General features: G+C 43.4%; 1 non-coding gene across 1 annotated transcript; it reads right to left on the bottom strand.

Moving 5' to 3' along the window:
• Positions 1–2808: 2808 nt before the first annotated feature.
• On the bottom strand, positions 2809–2966 carry LOC116858822. Its single transcript, XR_004381020.1, has one exon. It is a non-coding gene; the product is annotated as a U1 spliceosomal RNA (small nuclear RNA).
• Between the last annotated feature and the right edge of the window lie 7279 nt (positions 2967–10245).

Raw genomic sequence — 10245 nt, 5'->3', positions numbered from 1 at the left:
GCTGATTAAGTGTCTGCCTTCAGCTCAGGTCATGATCACAAAATCCGGGGATTGAGCCCCAAGTTGAGCTCCCTGTTCAACTGGGAACCTGCGTCTCCCACTCCCTCTTCTCCTCCCTCTGCTCCTCCCTACTCATGCTCTCTCTCTTGTTCACTCTCTTAAATAAAATCTTTAAAAAAAACTTTCAAATTACTTTGATGTACACCTCAATTTCAAAATACAATGTCAATTATAATTTTTTTAATTTAAATTTTAGTTCGCATACAGAGTAATATTGGTTTCTGGAGTAGAATTCAGTGATTCTTCACTTACATACCACACCCAACACTCATCACAACAAGCGTCCTCTTTAATACCCATCACCCATCTAGCCCATCCCCCACCCACATCCATCTATCAATTCTCAGTTTGTTCTCTATAATTAAGAGTCTCTTATGGTTTGTTTCCCCTCTCTCTTTTTTCCCCTTTCCCATATGTGTTTCTATTTTCTTTCCTAAATTCCACATATGAGTGAGAGCACGATATTTGTCTTTCTTTGACTGACTTATTTTACTTACTATAATACATTTTAGCTCCATCTACATTGTTGTAAATGGCAAGATTTCATTCTTTCTGATGGCTGAATAATATTCCATCATGTGTGTGTGCATGTGTTTGTATCTTCTTTATCCAGTATCAGTCAATGGACATTTGGGCTTTCTCCATAGCCCAAACATAGTTTGGCTATTGTTGATAATGCTGCTATAAACATTGTGGTGCATGTGGCCCTTCAAATCTGTATTTTTTTTATTCTTTGGGTAAATACTTAGTAGTACAATTGCTGGATCCTAGGGTAGTTCTATTTTTAACTTTTTGAAGATCTACCATAGTGTTCTCCAGAGTGACTACTCCAGTTTGCATTCCCACCAACAGCGCAAGAGGGTTCCCCTTTTTTCTGCAACTCACCAACATCTATTGTTTCCTGTGTTGTACATTTTAGCCATTCTGACAGGCGTAAGGTACTCATCATGGTTTTGATCTGTATTTCCCTGATAATGAGTGATGTGGAACATCTTTTCATCTGCCTGTTAGCCACCTGGATGTCCTCTTGGAAAAGTGTCTATTCATGTTTTCTCTCCATTTCTTAAAATTTTTAGTTTTTGGGTGTTGGATTTGATAAGTTCTTTATAGATTTTGGATACTAAACCTTTATCAGATATGTCCTTTGCAAATATCTTCTCCCATTCTGTAGGCAGCCTTCTAGTTTTGTTGATTTTTTTCCTTCATTGTGCAGAAGATTTTTATCTTGATGAAGTCCCAATGGTTCATTTATGCTTTTGTTTCCCTTGTTTCCAGTGACATGTCTAGTTAGAAGTTGCTATAGCTGAGGTCAAAGAGGTTTCTGACTGTGTTCTACTCTAGGATTTTGATGGTTTCTTGTTTCACACTTAGGTTCTTCATCCATTTTTATTTTAGTTTTGAGTATGGTATAAGAAAGTGGTCCAGTTTCACACTTCTGCATGTTGCTGTCCAGTTTTCCCAACACCATTTGTTGGGGAGACTTTTTTCCATTGGGTATTCTTTTCTGCTTTGTCAAAGGTTAGTTGACCATATGGTTGTGGGTCTGCTGAATGTTTTGAATTGATGGAATACAGTATAATAAAAACTTAATTGTCACTTCTCTGGTGGTTCTTGCATCTGTGTCAGCTCTGGGTCATTTTCAGATGATTCATCTGTCTTCTCATGAGGGGTTATGTCCCCTGCTTCATGGCATACCTCAAACTCTGGGATGGAATGCCAGATGGTGTGAATGTTACCTTGTTAGTTGCTAGATACTTCTGTTTTCTATAATTTTGAGCTTTGTTCAAGGGTGTATTCAAGTTACCTGGAAACAGTTTGATCATTTCTGGTGTTGCTTTAATGATTTGTTCAATGGTCCAGAATAGTGCTCCCTGGAGGGTTAATGATGAGTTTCCAGAACTGTGGCAAGACCTCTCTGAGTACTCCACATTATGCCTTGGGAATTAGGAGGGTTCCTTTGTCTCAGTCTATCTGTTGGGCACAGGCTCTATTCCCAGAGCTGTGTGAGAACCAGGCCCTGTTCAAAGGATTGTCTACTGATTTGCTATCTTTGCTTCCCATGGAGGCCCTGAGCAGGACCCCGCTACAGTGGTGGAGGGCCCCTTCCACAGCTCTCACTAGTTGACTTTCTGCAGCTCTGTCCTTGCCCATACACTGTCCTATGGACTCTCAGCTCAGTGTCCTCAACTCCACAAGGTCTACTGGGCTACTCTTCAATTTCACCTCCCCTGGGCCTTGTCTGGAAACTCTCTGGTAGCAGTACCTTGGAGCAACTATAGAACTCTGCTCACTTGTGTGTTTCCATGTCTCCAGGTTGGCTGTCTTCTTTGCCTGATACCGAGTATCTGGAAATCTGCATTTCCTAGATCTTGTGTGGTTTTGTCGCTGTTTTGTTTTGTTGTTCAGGGAAGAAATTAAACCAGTTCTTGTGAGTCCACATTGGTCTGCCTCCCTTAAGTGAAAATCAAAGTTGGAAAGTGTCAATATAGATTCTGAAAAGAGACTTTTACAGAGCCACGGCACCGGTGAAAGCATGAAGTCAGAAACTCTTTCAGAGTCCAAGCTTTGTCTGAGATTTTGTGGAGTGTTTGAGGGGTAACACCTAGCCCTCTTACCTCTGTCCTCAGTGGGAAGAGAGAAACACAAAGCAACTTTACCAAAGCACTGACCAGCTAAGCACTAAAAAGAGAAAGGAACATAAATTCTGACTGTCTCAAGGACCTTACTATACTGCTTCTAAGAAGTTTCCAAAAAGCATAAATGCAGTTCCCCTCTTCAACAAATTATGCAACCAAGTTTCCCATAGTTGGAGAAATTGCCAAGGTCAGAACAACAGGAGTGCAATGGATAAGTCTCACTCTGAAGAAGGCACTTTCACAATCAAGACATTTCCCACCCCCCAATATGACTTGCCCTGCCTCCGCCCCATCAGAGCCTCAAATGCCTTCCACCATACAAACATAGTCACTAGGACGCTACACCCCAAAACCCTTTACACGCCGTCCTGTCTCAAGTGTCCTAACCCTCTACACAAGTCTTCCTAATACAATGGAAGCAACAGCTATGCTATTTCCACAGCCCTGGGAATTCTACCATCCAAAACCGCACCAAAACATTGCCTAATTTACATCAGACAGGACCCGCCCAAGAAGTCAAGGGCCTCGCCTCACTCCCTCACCAACCCCCAATCGGATAACCCTGCCCCCAAGCTCCCCTCTCACCTTGGATTTCTGATGCTCCTCCTCTTCCCTCTTCAGCCCTCCACCTGCTTGGGCTTCCTTCCTCTAGCTCCCAGTCTTCTCCATCTTCTCCCCTCCGGCCTGATTTGGTTACCACTCCTCCTCCCTCTCCCTGCAGCTCTAGGGCAGACACCTCCACCCCTTTGCACACACACACTCAGCTGTCAGCACAGGGAAAGCTGCGCCAGCCTGAGAGAATGTGAGGGGCAATTTTCCACCAGCCAGGGAAGTGCAGATATATCTCTCCTCTCTTTCACTCTCTCTCTGGTCAGAACCTGGTTTGCAGAAGACAGAGTGCGATGGCTGCACCTGAGGAATTCAGCCTCCAAGCCAGTCCTCCCACCACCTAGCCCCCAGGCCTGGACAACCCGGGGGTGTGACCAAAGTCAGTAACCTCTGGGCAATGGTGCTGACCCCTGTAAACCAGAGCCCACACGCTGAAAACATCCAGGTGCCTGCTTTTTCATAAGGTTTCCTAAGGTTTCCTAAGGCAAGGCTGCTGCGCCCTCTCGTGGCCGCCCGGGGAGGTGCACTGGGATCCCTGTGTTGAGAGGCAAGGGCAGGTTCAAAGGAAACCATCCTTTCTACTCAGACCCAGCTCAGAGTTCACAGGGGGGGAGGAGGTGTGTTAGTGGGGTCCCAGGCACTCCACTCTCCCACCGCCTTCCCTCCCTCCACAACTGGGCACTTCCCCTTGGATGAGATTTCTGCAAAGTCCACCTTTTGAGGGAAAAAAGACAAGTCTGGAAAACAAAGCAAAGCAACTACTCTGAAGAGACTAGTACTTGGGCAAATTTATGGTCATTGATGGAGCCCTCTAGGGTTCTGATTTGCCTTTGTCTTGATTGCGCCTTGAGATCGTGGTTTACCTTTACTAAACTGTTGAAATAGAAAAGATTTAGAGAGGCAATTGACATCAGTTTTCACCTGAGTGAATAGTGTGAGCAAAATAATGCCCCATCCCTAGAAGTTTCCTCCATTCTAATGTGTGGAACCTGTGAATATGTTACATCACACAACAAAAGGGACTCTGCATAGATGTTTATGTAAAAGACCTTGAGAAGGGGAGATCACCCCAGATTACCCAGGCAGCTCCCTGGAATTACATGCAGACTTTAAAACTGGAAGAGGCAGAAAGGGAGGTCAGAATGATGTTGTATGAGGAGGACTCTACCTACTTATGTTAGGGCTGAAGATGGAGAAAAGGACGATGAGCTAAGGAATGTCCAGGGACTGTAGGAACTTGAAAAGGCAAAGAAACAGATTGTCCCCTAGAGCTTCAAGAAGGGAGGCAGCCCAGCTGACACCTTGATTTTAGTTCCATGAAATCCTTTTTGGATTCTTAATAAATAAATGTGTGTTCTTTAAAAAAAAAAAAAATTAGGGATGCCTGAGTGGTTCAGTGGGTTAAGCATCTGCCTTCAACTGGCACAAAAACAGACACATAGATTAATGGACCAGAATAGAGAGCCCAGAAATGGACCATCAACTCTATGGTCAACTAATCTTTGACAAAGCAGGAAAGAATGTCTAAAGGAAAAAAGACAGTCTCTTCAACCAATAGTGCTGGAAAAATTGGACAGCCACATGCAGAAGAATGAAACTGGACCATTTCTTTACACCACACACAAAAATACACTCAGATTGGATGAAGACCTCCATGTGAGCCAGGAATCCATCAAAATACTTGAGAAGAACAAAGGCAAAAACCTCTTTGACCTCAGCCACAGCAACTTCTTCCTAGAAATATTGCCAAAGGCAAGGGAAGCAAAAGCAAAAATGAACTATTGGGACTTCATCAAGATTAAAAGCTTTTATATAGCAAAAGAAACAGTCAACAAAACCAAAAGACAACTGACAGAATGGGAAAAGATATTTGCAAATGACATATCAGATAAATGGCTAGTATCCAAAATCTATAAAGAACTTACCAAACTCAAAACCCAAAGAATAAATAATCCTATCAAGAAATCAGCAGAAGACATGAACAGACATTTCTGCAAAGAAGACATCCAAGTGGCCAAAAAACACATGAAAAAGTGCTCCACGTCACTCGGCATCAAGGAAACACAAATCAAAACTACAGTGAGATACCACCTCACACCAGTCAGAATGACTAAAATTAACAAGTCAGGAAATGACAGGTGTTGGCAAGGATATGAAGAAAGGTGAACCCTCCTACACTGTTGGTGGGAATGCAAGCAGGTGCAGCCACTCTGGAAAACAGCATGAAAGTTCCTCAAAAAGTTGAAAATAGAGCTACCCTATGACCCAGGAATCACACTACTGGGTATTTACCCTAAAGATACAAACGTAGTGATCCGAAGGGGCACGTGCACCCAAATGTTTATAGCAGCAATGTCCACAATAGCCAAACTATGGAAAGAGCCTAGATCTCCATCAACAGATGAATGGATAAAGAAGATATGGTATATATACAGTGGGATACTATGCAGCCATTAAAAATGAAATCTTGCCATTTGCAATGACGTGGATGGAACTACAGGGTATTATGCTGAGTGAAATAAATCAATCAGAGAAAAACAATTATCATATGATCTTTCTGATATGAGGAATTTGAAAGGCAGTGCAGGGGTTTGTGGGAAGAAGGGAGGGAAAAATAAAACAAGATGGTAATGGGGAGGGAGAGAGAGCGTAAGAGACTCTTAATCTCAGGAAACAAACTGAGGGTTGCTGGAAGGAGGGGAGGGATAGGGTGACTGGGTGATGGACATTGGGGAGGGTATGTGCTATGGTGAGTGCTGTGAATAAAAATTTAAAAAACAAAACAAAAAATCTGCCTTCAGCTCAGGTCATTCATGATCTCGGGGTCCTACGATTGAGCCCTGAATCTGAATCTGGCTCCCTGCTCAGCCGGGAGCCTGCTTCTCTCTTGCCTGCCCCCGTCTCTCTCTGTCAAATAAATAAAATATTTAAAAAATCATTTTAATTCCAGTCAGTTGGCATACAGTATAATATTAGATTCTGCCGTAAAATATGGTGATTCAACACTTCCATATAATACCCTGAGCTCATCGCAACTTCACTCCTTAATCCCCACCACATATTTAAGCCATCCCCCTCTCTTCTGGTAACCATCAGTGTGTTCTTTATATTTAGGGATCTATTTCTTGATTTATTTCTTGATTCCTTTCTTTCCTTCCTTTCCATTTACTCCCTTTTTTTTTCCTTAATGACATCCCTTTCTTAATTTAAATTCAATGAGCCAACATATACTACATCATTAGTTTTGACATAATGTTTGAAGATTCATCAGTTGCACATAACACCCAGTGTTCATCACATCACGTATCCTCCTTAATGCCCATCACCCAGTTACCCTGTCATCCACCTCCCTCCCTTCTGCAACCCTCAGTTTGTTTCCCAGAATCCAGCCTCTCTCATGATTTGTCTCCCTCTCTGATTTCTTCCCATTCAGTTTTCCCTCCCTCCCTTTATGGTCCTCCACACTATTCCTTATATTCCACATATGAGTAAAGCCATATAATAATTGTCTTTCTCTGCTTGACTTATTTCACTTAGTGTAATCCCCTCCAGTTCCATCCTTGTCGATGCAAATTGTTTTATCCTAACTCAGTTATCCTTCCTGATAACTGAGTAATATTCCATTGTATATATGAGTCACATCTTCTTTATCCATTCCTTTGTTGAAGAGCATCTCAGCTCCTTCCACAGTTTGGCTATTGTGGACATAGCTGCTCTGAACATTGGAGTGCAGGTGCCCTTTCTTTTCACCACATCTTTATCTTTGGGAGTAAATACCCAGTAGTGCAATTACTGGACTATAGTGTAGCTCTTATTTTATACTGTTTTCAGAGTGGCTGTACCAGCTTGCATTTCCCCCAGCAGTGTAAGAGGATTCCCCATTCCTCACAATGTCACCAAATTTGTTGTTCCCTGTCTGGTTAATTTTGGCCACTGTAACTGGTGTAAAGTAGTATCTCATTGTGGTTTTGATTTGTTAATTCCCTGATGGCAATTGATGTAGAGCATTTTTCCATGTGTCTGTTGGCCATTTGTATGTCTTCTTTGGTGAAGTGTCTGTTCATGTCTTCTGGCCATTTCATGACTGGATTATTTGTTTTTTTTTTTTTTGTTTTTTTTTTTTTTTTTGGTGTTGAGTTTGAGAAGTTCTTTACAGATTTTAGATACCAGCCCTTTATCTGTCAAATCATTTGCAAATATCTTCTCTCATTCCATAGGTTGCCTTACAGTTTTGTTGACTGTTTCCTTTGCTGTGCAGAAGATTTTATCTTGATGAAGTCCCAGTAGTTCATTTTTGCTTTTGCTTCCCTTGCCTTTGGGGATGTGTCTAGCAAGATGTTGCTGTGGCCAAGGTTGAAGAGATTTCTGCCTGTGTTCTCCTCTAGGATTTTGATGGGTTCCTGTCTCACAATGAGGTCTTTCATCCATTTTGAGTCTCTCTTTGTGTATGGTGAAGAGAATGGTCCAGTTTCATTCTTCTGCATGTGGCTGTCTAATTTTCCCAGCACCATTTATTGAAGAGACTGTCCTTTCTCCATTGGCTATGCTTTCCTGCTTTGTTGAAGATTAGTTGACCGTAGAGCTGGGGGTCTATTTCTGGGTTTTCTGTCCTGTTCCATTGACTTATATGTCAGTTTTTGTGTCAGTATCATGTTGTCTTGATGATCACAGCTTTATAATATAGTTTGAAGTCAGGCACTGTGATGCCCTCAGCTTTGGTTTTCTTTTTCAACATCGGCCTGGCAATTTGGGGTCTTTTCTAGTTCCATACACATTTTAGGATTGTTTGTTCCAGCTGTCTGAGAAATGTCGATGGTATTTTGATAGGGATTGCATTAAAAATGTAGATTGCTCTAGGCAGCATAGACATTTTCACAATGTTGATTCTTCCAATCCAAGAGCATGGAATGTTTTTCCATCTTTGTGTCTTCCTCGATTTCTTTCATAAGTGTTCTGTAGTTCCTAGAGCACAGATCCTTTACCTCTTTGGTTGGGTTAAATAATTGGTATGCCAAAATGGCACATTTTGGGGTGGTCTGCCCTTGGCTCCTACAATGAATTGGGGCAACTTTCTGTTTCTGGACAGTGGTTCTGGAGGTTGCCCCTGGAAAAAAAAGGTATGAAATGGCTGAGGAACTCAGCCATGTGTAAAGTTAAAACAGACAACTGAGCTAACAGAGGCTCCAGTCCTATCTGTAGGCTTCCTCCCGCACACCCAGGACCAAGAGTGGGGCTATCTCTGCCCATATCACCTTCTCCATTGTTGTCCTGCTGTTGGCACACAAGGAAGTTTGCCTCTTCTCAGTTGTTTATTCTGTAATCACAGTGACACCAGGTACACGGTGGGATCTCCCCAGGCCCTGCCTGTACACTATTGCCTGTGGGACCCTGGGCAAAAGCTCGTGGCAGACTGGGGATACCAGAGCTGGGTTCTATCTCTAGTTCTGCTAGACTTGCTTGGTAGGCTTTAGCAGTCATTCATTCCCTTGTCCAGGCCATCATTTTCTTATCCGCTAAGCGAGAAGACTGTATTGGCTGGCCTTTAGTCATTTCTAGCATTGACTTCAGGTGACACAGGCCTCATAGCTCTCAGGGCCTTGTTCCTGCCCCATTTGAGGCACCCCCAGCAAAGGAAGTCAGGCTTACTCTCCCCACAGGGCAGATGATGCCTAGGGCCCCAGCCCCTTCCTGGCCATACAATTGCTGCCTCTTCCTTCATACCTCCCTTCATTCTCATTGCCTTCCCTCCTTTCTCCTCAGCCCTTGGGCCAGGATTCCCAGAGGCCTTGGATATTTTTTTTTTTTTTTTTTTTAAGTAAGCTCCATGCCCAGTGCAGAGCCCAATGTGGGGCTTGGACTCACGGTCCTGAGATTGAGACCTGAGCTGAGATCAAAAGTTAGATGGTTAATGGACCAAGCCACTCAGGCATCCCCTCCAACTTTTTAAAGATTTTATTTTAAAGTAATCTCTACAGCCAATATAGGGCTGAATCTTACAACCCTGAGATCGAGAGTCATAGGCTCTACTGACTGAGCCAGCCAGGTACCCCTCTTCCAGGGAGGTTTCTGGATCTAGACTCCTGACCACAAGCCTCCTGACACCCCTGCCCCTCCACTGCTCATTCTGTGTGTCTGGTACATTAGGAAGGCCGTAGGCAATGTCAGACCACTGTTCTGGGCCTTTGGACCAGTCCACACCAAGCTTGACCACCCTACCAATATCCGAGACAGACTGCTCCCAGCAATCTGGCACCTACACCACACTTCCACAGTGAGGTCTCTCCTGTAAGCAGCTCCTTAGATCCCCACCTGCAGCACTCCCAAGTCAGAACATTCTCCCCAACCCTTTCTACCTGCTGTCTTCACTCAAACCCTCATGACTTCTTGGAAACTTCACCTTCTAAACAGAAAAATCCATTGTTACCTCTTGTGTTTCCTGGCTTCTGCTTTTCCAACCACTCCTCTCCTATCTCTTGCAGAACCTAATGTTTGTCCTCATTATGCCCCGAGGTTCCAGGTCCTTCTAGAAATTCCTAACAAGTATCTCAGTATCTCCCTGTTGGCTTCCCCCTGCCTGTAAGAAATTCCTTTGATGTATTCAGTCCTTTTCAGAAAATATAGGGCTTTCACACACATCATCTTGGTGGCAGTCTAATTACTGGCCTTTGGGTCTGGTTCCCTCACTAGATTATTAACACCTCTAGACCTGGGGTTTTCATGTTTACTTAGCCCTGGATGTTAAGATTTGCTTTTGAAATATCTGATAAACATTTGAAGAAAAGTAGGTGCCTGTCTTGGTTTCGATGGAACCCATGCTTAGAGGATTACTTCCTGTAATTAAGAAGTTGCGCAGTGTGGGAGAGTGCAGAGAAGGAAAGAAAGTGGGAGGTGTGGTGCACAGCAAGCTGGGGAGACTCGGGAGAGCATGCTGCTCCCTTGT

The sequence above is a fragment of the Lontra canadensis genome, unplaced genomic scaffold (assembly GCF_010015895.1).
Source record: "Lontra canadensis isolate GAN:19392208 unplaced genomic scaffold, GSC_riverotter_1.0 scaffold142, whole genome shotgun sequence".
Taxonomy (NCBI): Eukaryota; Metazoa; Chordata; class Mammalia; order Carnivora; family Mustelidae; genus Lontra; species Lontra canadensis.
Note: the sequence above shows the minus strand (reverse complement) of the source record. Positions and strands in the feature narration are given on the sequence as shown.